At 36.1% G+C, this 11870-nt stretch overlaps 1 non-coding gene across 1 annotated transcript; it reads right to left on the reverse strand.

Moving 5' to 3' along the window:
• Positions 1–2719: 2719 nt before the first annotated feature.
• LOC123821241 lies at positions 2720–2824 on the reverse strand. Its single transcript, XR_006786090.1, has one exon. It is a non-coding gene; the product is annotated as a U6 spliceosomal RNA (small nuclear RNA).
• Between the last annotated feature and the right edge of the window lie 9046 nt (positions 2825–11870).

The raw sequence follows: 11870 nt of genomic DNA on the forward strand, positions 1-11870 counted from the left end.
TAAGAACCTTTACTTCAGACATTTAGATAATTTTACATAAAGATTTTCAAAAGGTCACTCAGCAGTAACCGGGAATTTAGAAGCCAGTATTCCCAACATATATAAAATAACTTTATTTTCAAGATATATTAATAATACATTGAAATTTTATATTTAACACAAGGCAGTTGGGTGGCAATAGAACTGGGTGTGGTTGCACTAAGTGTATTTTATAAAAAAGTTTCCTAAGAATGTCTTCTAGTTGAGCTGGTAATGTTTTGGCAATTTTTTTAACATATAGAGTTACACCCTGACTGGTGTGACTCAGTGAATGTAGTGCTGGCCTGCGAAACAAAAGGTTGCTGGTTCAGTTCCTACCCAGGGCACATGGCTGAGTTGTAGGCCAGGTCCCCAGTTGGTGGTGGGTTAGGGGTGTGAGAGAGACAACTAATGGATATATCTCTTGCACATCGATATATCTCTCCCTCTCTTTGTCCCTCTATACCCCACTTTCTAAATATAAATAAACAAAATCTTAAAAAAAAAAAAAGACCCTGGCTGGTGTGGCTCAGTGGATTGAATACTGGTCTGTGACCCAAAGGGTCCCCAGTTCCATTCCCAGTCAGGGCCTGGGTTGCAGGCCAAGTCCCCAGTAGGGGGCATGTGAGAGGCAACCAAACACTGATGTTTCTCTTCCCCTCTTTCTTTCTCCCTCCCTTCCCCTCTCTCTGAAAATAAACCAATAAAATCTTTAAGAAAACATACAGAGTTGCAATTTAACAGGATTTAAATCCTAAATGGAACAATCTTTGCAAAATTCTATTTTGTCATTATTTTGTTTAAAATGTATTCATGGTACACTACTTTTGGAGGCAAATACAAAACAGAAGACACAATAAACTTTAGAATCTAGGGGATCATTTTAGGTTTTTTTAGAGAATGAAAGAGGAAATTGTATTTGGAGTTAATGAGATATAATGCAAGGTACTCAGTTTATATACTCAATCTTAAATAAATGCAGGCATTGTTAAAACACTAAATTTTGGTATAAATAATAACTACTTATATTATTCCTAAATTTTAAGATATTTAGATACCATTTCCAGCCTGCACATAATGAAACATACCAATAGGGTGGAAGCTTTCCTCCCAATGTTGTGGAAGGTTCAGTGTTTAATTGGTACCTATGTGTATTTAATCTTTGATCAAGTATATAAAATAGGTTTTTCATTATCTACATTTTAAAAATAAATAAAATTATATATATATTTAAAACTTATACAGGGCACATAACCAATATCATGGAATGTTTCTGTTTCTTTAAAGTAATGTATTGAGTTCTCTGTTAAAAGAAACTTATTACATGTAATATCTTTCTCCCTTGCCTGATCCCCTTTCAAACAACTAGTAAAGTGATAACAAAAATCTAATCAGCAAAACAAACAAGCAAGCAAAATATAACCAGAGCCATTGAAGTTAAGAACAAACTGATAGTAACCAGAGGGTAGGCGGGAGGGAAAAATGTGGAGGGGAGGGGGAAGGTTTTTGGAGAACATGTATAAAGGACACATGGACAAAACCAAAGTGGGGTAGGATCAAGGATGGGAAGTGGGAATTTTGGGGGGAGAGGTGGGGGGAAAATGGAGACAACTGTACTTGAACAATAAACATATAGGGGAAAAAGCTTTCATTGATTGTTTATTATATATTAGGTGCTATGAAAATATTTTCTTCAGTATATAATTTTTCAAAAGTCTGCTTATGCCACAAGCATCAAAATTTGTTGCCTGGGTCCTGGCTGGTGTGGCTCAGTGGATTGAATGCCAGCCTGCAAACCAAAGAGTGGCCAGTTTGATTCGAAGTCTAGGGCACATGCCTGGGTTGTGGGCCAGGTCCCCAGTAGGTGGCCTGTGAGAGACAACCACACATTGATGTTCCTCTCCCTCTCTTTCTCCACCCATGTTCCTCTCTAAAAACAAATAAAATCTTTTAAAAAATTCATTGTCTGAAGTAGTCCTATTGAGGAAATATGATGTACTAGGATAGCTCCAGGGCTCATACCATTCCCCTTTCTGTGAAGCAATAGAGAAGTAGAGATCAGGGAAGTAGGTGCACAGCATCCTAAAAGAACAATATTAGCCCTGGCTGGCATAGCTCAGTGGATTGAGCGCGGGCTGAGAACCAAAGTGTCGCATGTTCGATTCCCAGTCGGGGCACATGCCTGGGTTGCAGGCCATGACCCCCAGCAACCACACATTGATGTTTCTCTCTCTCTCTCTTTCTCTGTCCCTTCCCTCTCTAAAAGTAAATAAATAAAATCTTAAAAAAAAAGAACAATATTAGAACATAATGCCTAATTGAAAGGGTGAGATACAAAGACAAGCATGACCTGAATGTAACAGATACAGAGAACACATTGGATGGTTGAATTTTGCCATATACTATAAACAATGCAAGTATCAAGAAGTTGCTTCTAGAATTCCAAGTATTAACTCACCAATTCAATGTTAATTAATTAATTAATTTGAAAACAGAGGGTCCTCAATTGAATGAGTCACCTCATTTATCAGTACCTCAGTTTCTCCACCTATGAAAAACACAAAAATAAAGCAAATGCAAAATGGAGCTAACTTTTGAAGGAGGAGTTAGAGATGGGGTTTGAGGCTGGGTGGGCCCTCAATTGAGTAAGGCACTTTTCTTACCCAACCTCAGTTTCTCCAACCATAGCCATTAGAAAAAGCAAAGTATAGAACACTTCACAGGGTTGTGTCATCCTTGCACAGGCATTATGCTAAATTTCTCTGTATTGTTACAATTAGAGTATAGGAACTGCTGAAACAAGCACTCAATAGGCATTTATTAAAGCTTATAAACCTTACACCTGCTTTAAATTCTCTTGTGCATCATTTGGAGAGTTGAGTAAAAAAGCTTACTTATATGGAAAGTGTATTTTAATACAAGATTGGAATTAAATGAAAACAATATTAGAACACTTTGTAAATTTGACATGTATAATGTGCCAAAATTTTCTCAGAAAAAATGTAGGAAATTTGACAGGGTAAAAGCTAAGAAAAATTTGATGAACATGATGTACTTAATTTAACATGATTTAACAAAGTCAGGTCATCAATGTGTTTGGTGGTAGAAATTTTATAATTTCTGAATGTCCTGTGACTTATTGTGATAAAGTATATCACATTTGTTTATTCTATATAATATAATATAGTATATATTATATTATATAGAATAAAGTATTTATGTATGTTTGAGAAAATTGATATACACATTTAGATTAACATGAATAGTAGATTAATGCATATTTGACATATAAATTTAATAATTTTAAATAGCATACTTCTTTAAAAGTATAATTTAGCAATCAAATAATGTTTTAATAGTATAAAAATTATCCAGAATTAATTTGTAAATTTGAAATTATGGTAAATTACATAATAACATGTACCCATGTATCTACCACAAAAATAGATAAATGTTGACTTTTTGTCTTTGTATCTTAAGATTTTTAATTAAGTAAACAAAACTGTACAGATAAATCTGAAGCCTCTTTTTCACTGTCTTTAGTTCTATCCCTTTCCTTTTTTTTAACTGAGAAGCAAATATTGATATGTACTTATTTTGCACAATTTTGGTACAGGTTTTAAAACTGTCACTATATATTTGCAACCAATAAATAATATGTCTATGTGTGTGTGCTTGAGGTAAATTTTAGTTAATACAATAGTTCTTTTTTAATTATTTAAATTGCTAGGTCTATTCATTTTATCAATACAGAACATTTTTCATTTCTGCCACTTATCTTTTTTTGACAGTTAGAAGGAGATTAATAATATATTTTCCAAGATATACTCTATTGGATTGAGGAATTGTTCTAGTCCTATTTTTCTGGGAATATTTTTCAATCATAAGTGGACTTTAAATTATATATATATTCAATCTTGGGCTTCTTTAATTACATCTATTAGTGTAATCAAGAGAACCAGCAGTTAGGTCAAAATTATACACCACTGACGATTATTTTCAGGGTCATATGGCAAAAATATTAATTAGTACTGGCTTTGTATAGCAAATTTCCCCCCAAAAAAATCTTACTTAAGAAATAATTAACACATTTATATAGATATTATTTACATACTATATGTTCACTAATTTTAAAGCATTTAATGCTTTTTAATATATTTACAGAGTAGTCTCACCATCTCCACAATTATTTTAGATCATTTGTATCACTCCAAAAGTAATCTTGTATCCATTAACCCCTTCATTTGTTTAAATTAAACAAGTTCTTTCTATTTGACCCACAAAATTTCGAGCTAGCTCTAAGCAACCACTAATATATTTTATCTTTCTTCAAATTTGTTTATTCTGGACATTTCATACAAATAAGATCACATGATGTGTGTGATATTTGTCACTGGCTGCTTTTACCAAACAGAATATTTTATTTTTTTTAGATTCATGTTGTAACATGTATCGCTACTTCATTCTCTGTTATCACGAAGTAAATTAAATTTATGTATATTTCACATGTAATATAGTCATTCATTTATTGATAGATATTTGGATTCTTTTCACCTTTTGTGTATTATGATTCAAGTTGCTATGAACATTAGTGTATAAGTTTTTATGTTGACATGTATCTATTTTCATTTCCCTTCAGTGGAGACAGGAGCGAAATTAGTGAGCCATATGGTATTTCCATGTTTTAGCATTTTGATGAATAGTCAAACTGTTTTTCAAATAGTTACATGTTGGGGACCACCCTACCTGGTCTCAGGAAGCTGTAACCCCTTGTGACTTAGGTTGAGTGAGAGACTTCCGGACCAGGAGCCACTAAGGAGACAAAAACTTATTTCCCTGGCATGACTGCTGCCTGTTCTGTGCCTGACCTCCAAAGCTTGATCAGTTAGCCAATGACAGGTAAGATTTCCCATGGAGGGAATCGCCTAAGACAGGCATGATAACGTGAAGGCTTCTTGGAAGAGACTCGGGGCTGTGGAAATGAAGGGGTGACGGACATCAACCCCTGCCCCCTTGGCTTTGTCAAAGCCTGAGTCTTTGTTCTTAGAAGTGAGTAATTCAAGTCTCCTGGCTGCCTTTGTCTCCTCTGTTAACTCAAGCCTGCAGAAATAGCAGGGGTGGTTCAGCCCAGACCAGAAATGGCGGACCCCAGCGGTAATCAGGCCTGGGACATAGAATATGCAAGATCCTGTGAGATCTGTTTGCTGGAGGATGTTATGAGATTAGAATTTGTAGGAACAGACAGGAAACCAAAACTGCCCCTTGAGTCCTGTTAGATAAAACCCCAAGCTCTGCCCAGAATCACAGTGGGGGTTCTGTCTGCACCTTTGTAAATCACCTACTTCTTTTGATCTTTTCTGCCAGACTGTGAATTCACAAACTAAGTCTGGATTCTCAATAAAAATCTGCTTGGGAATGGATACAGGTGTGCTTTCCACTAGAGACAGTGGCCCTTCTGTCCCTATTTCCCCACAGGACCTGGTTGTCTCTGTGTATGTTTTTCTTGTGTTTCAACAAGCATCCGTAGCAGAGATGGATACTGCTGGCTGGTATCTTCCACAATTGCATCATTTTACATTACCACCAGCAATGTATGAGAATGTTCTAATTTCTTCCCATCCTCAACAAAACTTTTTTATTACAGCCATCCTGGTGTTTATGAAGTGGTGTCTCATTTTATTTTTCTCTAAGGGCATGATATTGAGCATCTTTTCATATGCTTACCTGTCATATTTCAACCTCCTTTTGAGAAATGCATATTCAGATTGTCCATTATTAAATTGGATTATTTGTCTTTTTATTAATACATTCTAAAACTTTCAAAAACAAATATTTTGGATACAATTATTTTATCAGATATATAATTTGCAAGTAATTTTCCATTTTTGTGGGTTGTCTTTTCATTTCTTGATGGTATGGTAAGCTTGAAACAAAATTGCCTTTAATTTTGATTAAGTCCAATTTACCAATCTTATAAATTTTGCTTTTGGTACCATGACTAAGATGTTATTGTCTAATGCAAGATGATTTATTTTTGTATTATCTTCTAAAACATTTATGGCTTTAATCTTACATTTAAGTCTAAAATAAACTTTGACTTAATTTTTTATATGAGGTGAGATAGGGGACCAAATTAATCTTTGGTATGAGGACATCCATTTTTTTATTGTACTTCAAGGACAATTGTCTTTATTTTCACCCCACTATGACCTCCATCCCCACCCATCCCCACCTCCCACCCTAGAACCCACCCCCTTTGGCTTTGTCCCTGTGTTCTTCATACATGTTTCTTGATGGCCCCCTCCATTATATTTTTGTCTTGCAATTTTTTTAATTGTTGTACAATTACAGTTGTCCCACATTTTCCCTGTTGCTTTCCCCTGCCCAACCCCCCTCAGTCAATCCTCACCCCATTGTCCATGCCCATGGATCCTTTTACATGGTCCTTGACTAGACTCTTCACCTTCTTTCCTCTGTTATTCCCCCTCCCCCATCACCTCTGGTTATTTCCGTGTCTCTGGTTCCAGTTTGCTCATTTGTTTGTTTTGTTCATTGGGTTCCACTTATAGGTGAGATCATATGGTATTTGTCTTTCAACACCTGGCTTATTTCACTTAGCATAATACTCTCCAGTTCCATGCATGTTGTCACAAAGGGCAGAAATTCCTTCTTTCTTTCTTCTGTATGGTATTCCATTGTATAAATGCAGTTTTATACATTTACACAGTTTTTTGATTCACTCATTTACTGATGGGCCCTTAGGCTGTTTCCAGAAATTGGCTATTGTAAATAATGTTGTTATAAACATTAAGGTGCATAGATTTTTCTGGATTGGTGTTTCAGGATTCTTAGAGTATAATCCCAGCAGTGGGATCACTGGATCAAAAGGCAGTTCCATCTTCAGTTTTTTGAAGAAATTCCATACTGTTTTCCACAGTGACTGCACCAGTCTGCATTCCCACCAACAGAGCACTAGAGTTCCCTTTTCCCCACATCCTCTCCAGCACTTGTTTGTTGATTTGTTAATGATGGTCATTCTGACCAGTGTGGAGGGGTACCTCATTGTAGTTTTAATTTGCATCTCTCTGATGACTAGTGATTGACGTAGACACTGGCCCGCAGTGTCTGTGGCATTATGGATGAGATGAGATAAATTCACATGGAATACCAAGTCCCATGGAGGAAAAGGGATGGTGTGGCCACTCTCTCAAGAGAAGAGTGCCCTGACCCTTGCCTTGACAAGCTTTAATTGGGTTCAATTTTTACAGGAATAAAGCTCATCAATCATTATCAGGCAGAAATGATTAAACAATAGATAACATTTAAAGAACTCTTAGGGCTTATTCTGAATCAGGGTCAGATAGTTAAAGAGCCATAAAACTTTGGGGAAACAAACTCAGTTCAGGCTTGGACCCTCATCATTTAAATTGAGGGTATTAGCAAAGTAGGTTTCATAGGATCTTGTGCATTCTTTCTTAGGCCTGATTGCCCTAGGGAACTGGCTCTTTCCAGCACAGGGCTGCACCCACCACCAGCATTGTTTCAGGCTTAAAGCATTATTTCAGGCTTAAGTCAGGCAGGGGAAGTAAGGCAGCCAAGAGATGAGACTTTTCACAGACAGAATGAGGACTCAGGCTATGCCAAAGCAGGGTAAGTAAGGCAACCAGGAGATTAGGAGATTTCTTGCAGACAGAATGAGGACCCAGGCTATGTCAAAGCCCAGGGGCGAGGGTCCATCACCCTATTTTTCTGTAGCTCCCAAGTCCTTCACTGGGGGCCCCCTGTGATCTTGCCTGTCCTAGGTGATTCCTCTTTTGAGAAATCTTACCTGTCATTGGCTAACCGATCAACCACTGGGGTCCAGGCAGGGTGAGGTAAAAGGAGCAGAGGCAGCGCTCCTGCCAGGGAGATAAGCTTTGTCTCCTTAGTGGCTTATGGTCCAAAGGTCATTCACTCAGCCTTAGCCATGGGGGCGGGGGTTACAGCTCCTGAAACCAGGCAGGGCAGTTTCCAACAAGTGATGTTGAGCATTCTTTCATGTGTCTATGGGCCCTCTTTATGTCCTCTTTAGAGAAGTGTCTGTTCAGGTTCTTTGCACATTTTTTAATTGGATTGTTTGTCTTCCTGATGTGGAGTAATGTGAGTTCTTTATTTATTTTGGAGATCAAACCTTTGTTCAAGGTATCATTGGCAAATATGTTTTCCCATATGGTTGGTTCCTTTTTCATTTTGTTGATGTTTCCTTAGCTGTGCAGAAGTTTTTAATTTGATGTAGTCCCATTTGTTTATTCTTTTCTTCATGTCCCTTGCTCTAGGGGACATATCAGTGAAAATATTGCTGTGTGGGTTATCTGAAACTTTCTTGCCTATGTTCCTTCTAGGAGTTTTATGGTGTCACAACTTATACTTAAGTCATGTATCCATCTTTAGTTTATTTTGGTGTATGGTGTAAAGTAATAATATATTAATGAGGTATGGGCTGTTCTCACAGATATTAAGCCCCACTGAGATTTTTGGCTTTGTATACTTTCAATGTATTGTTTTTATACACATTGTCATCTTTAAATGGCACTTGGAGGACCAAATCTACAGTTACCTATAAGAGTGATCGAACAAACACCATAATTCATTACACAGAGCTATATCTTTTATCAGCTCTAACAGTATGAACTTCTCCAGATGGGAATGTTTGTACAGTTATGAGGATAATTTATTAACTTTCTTGCATTAGTTTATAAAACTTAGTGTAGAACAAAAATTATCTTTCAAAACCTTAACCATTGTTAAAATGATGAAAATCACTAGATGTAGAGAAAGTAAGTAATCTTTGACTTTGGCCTCACATTCATTGGGCTTAGCTTGATGTACCCCTTTTATATTAAGATCTAAATTCAAGAACAAATTACTGGAATAGGATTTTGCATATACTAAACAAAAACAATGTGGGTCAGAGGGCAGAATTTGCCTGCAAGAATTCTTTCTCCTATTTGTTTTTGTTTCAAAATGTTTAACTTACTTAGGAGATTATATTGAACCATGAGGTATCATTCAGACAGAGTGAGTGTCTGTAAATAGCCTGAAAGAGAAGTAGAAATAGATACCTCTTGATGAAAGAGATAATTAGAGCCTGGGAGAAGGAGGAAAAGGAAGTATGTGGATTTCTCAAACAATGGGAAATACAGTCTTCTGTCTAGACAATGCTGGAAAAGATGAAAAATCCTTAAAAAATAGCTGTAAGATTTCTGGCTTTGACTAAATATTTTTTTTGCCTGAAGCAGAGGATCTATGGATTTGAATAAAATTAGAACTGGGAAAATATTACATCTCATGGTCCCAGGCTGACCGATGATCGAGAACCAGAGAAGTCTTTTCTATTTACTGAGAGTACGTAAGTTGTTAGAATACCACACCCTAAGAGCTAGAAGCCTAATGGGAGTTAGAGGTTGAATGTGTCCTTCCCCATGCCCACTAGGGCTAGGAATCACAGCTAGTTAATTTACTAAAAATAAATTAATTATTTCTTGAAAATTTGAATTATGCACTGAAATTACTACTATTTACAGCTAGTTAATTTACTAAAAATAAATTAATTATTTCTTGAAAATTTGAATTATGCACTAAATAACTACTATTTTTTAAAAGATTTTATTGATTTTTAGAGAGGGAAGGGAGGGAGGGGGAGAGAGAGAGAGAGAGAGAGAGAGAGAGAGAGAGAGGGAGAGAGAGAGAGAGAAACATCAATGTGCAGTTGCTGGGGTTCATGGCCTGCAACCTAGGCATGTACCCTGGCTGGGAATCAAACCTGTGGCACTTTGGTTCTCAGCCTGCGCTCAATCCACTGAGCTACACTAGCCAGGGCTTACTATTTTTTAATAATGTAATAAACTTGTTCTTTCATATCCTCTTGGATTTTGTTTAGAGTTGATATAGTAAAGATTTGGAATAATGTTCTAATAGGTTTATCTTCTTTGTGTGTTTTCTGTTATTTATCTTACATGTTAAATAAAAGACTGTGGCTACAATGTTTTCACTATGAATTTTACATTTTACTCCTTCAGCTACTATAAAGTGACTCATCTTATTGAATGCCTTAACGTCTACCTAATTTGTTCTTGCCTGTTCTATATCTGTTTTTTAACATCCAATATGTCTGCACAATTATATTTCAAAAGTAATCATTTTATTTGTGTATTGTATAAACAATATAAAATAAATGTTTTTCATTCAGTGATTGAATTCATCTTGATAGATTTTGCTCATTCTTATTGATATTAACATGTAAATTTAATTTTTAGTCTCTTCTTTTAAAAGATGTTCTTAACTTCAGGAGTCTGCAATTTACAACCTGTGGACCAAATGTGGTCCAGAATCTGTTTTTTATATGAGCTAGAATGTCTTTACATTTTTAAATAGAAAAACAAGTGACTATAGGTCACTTAAAATATCTTCCATCTGAACAAAGAAAGGTTGCCAACCCCTGTTCAGTTTTATATCAAAACATACTTTTAGCAGATGCTGTCATGGCCCCATTCTTGTTCTGTCTGTGATTATCCAACTGCTGACCTAGGCGGGTGGGGCTCCATCCTCTACACCCAGTGGCTGGGACTGGGTGGAAGTGCCAAGGGATTGGTTCTCCCTGGCAAAAGTCCTCACTAGTAGATGAAGAGCCACCCACTTGCTTCTCACGTGGAAAATTCTGAGGCAGGCATTCAACACTAGCTTGGAGAGTCCCCAGCATGACTGAGTGCCACTACCTTAGCAGAAACATGCCTGATACTCTGTACTTTGTGGCTTCCCTCTGCTCCCCATTTCTCTTCCTCAGTCCTTCTCACTGTCTCCTGGTATTATGTCCCAAACAATCTACTTACACTCAATTCACGAGTCATTGCCTAAAATAGCCATAAGAATGTTATCTTCTATTTTTTTTCTGCTTCCTTGAATTTTACCCAGTTCCTTAATTTCATACACAACAAATTTCTGAAAACATGTAGGAGTTAAATATGTATAATTTGAAAATACAGTCTTATATTTGATAAGTTCTCAGAGAGCCAAATATATCATTTGAAATTTCTCCTGACATTAGCCTTTAGTCTGAAGTTTCAAAAGCACATTTAAAAATTTTTATAACTAATTTTTAAACATACCTTCCTCACAAGTCACTGACTACTAGAGGGTAAAGACATATTCAGTAGTTTCTGTCTTTGAGTTTTATTCTATACATTATATTTAGGCTGCTTATGATTGGTAACTTCATTTTTATTTTTTTCTCTTTCAATTTGTTTTAAGGAAAATAACTAGATCTAAATGAATTAGGTTCTTAAATAACTGGGGAAATTTTATCCCTCAGATAAAGACAACCATGCTGCTGCTACAATGTATGTTCGATGAACAGGCAATTTCACCTTGAAATATTTCAATAACTTTTTTCATCAGAAGAATGAAAACCATAATTCACTTGACAAAGGAATTTCAGAACAAACAATGTATTTTTTCTAAAGAATGCCATATATAAAAGTTAATTTTAAAAAATCAAGTACCCCCTGCTAGATTTTTTTCTGTTACCTCCAGGTACGTAGGATAAATTTGTTTACCCAGAGTTTATTTAGGGCAGTGATTCTCAATCATGACTGCACAGCAGAATCCAGGGTACTCTACACACAGCACAGAGGCCTGGGCCTCAGCTCTAGAGATTCTGATTTAACTGGATTGAGGTGATCTGGGTATTGGGAATTTTGAAAACTTCCCAGGAAATTTTAATGTGCAGCTAAAACTGAGAGCCACAGGTAGAATCATGGGAGTTCAGGTGAATTCTGAATTTTGATCTTTTTTTGTTTGATCTTTTTTTAAGTCTT

The sequence above is a fragment of the Phyllostomus hastatus genome, unplaced genomic scaffold (assembly GCF_019186645.2).
Source record: "Phyllostomus hastatus isolate PE091 unplaced genomic scaffold, TTU_PhHast_1.1 phas_contig_38, whole genome shotgun sequence".
In the NCBI taxonomy this organism is placed as follows: Eukaryota; Metazoa; Chordata; class Mammalia; order Chiroptera; family Phyllostomidae; genus Phyllostomus; species Phyllostomus hastatus.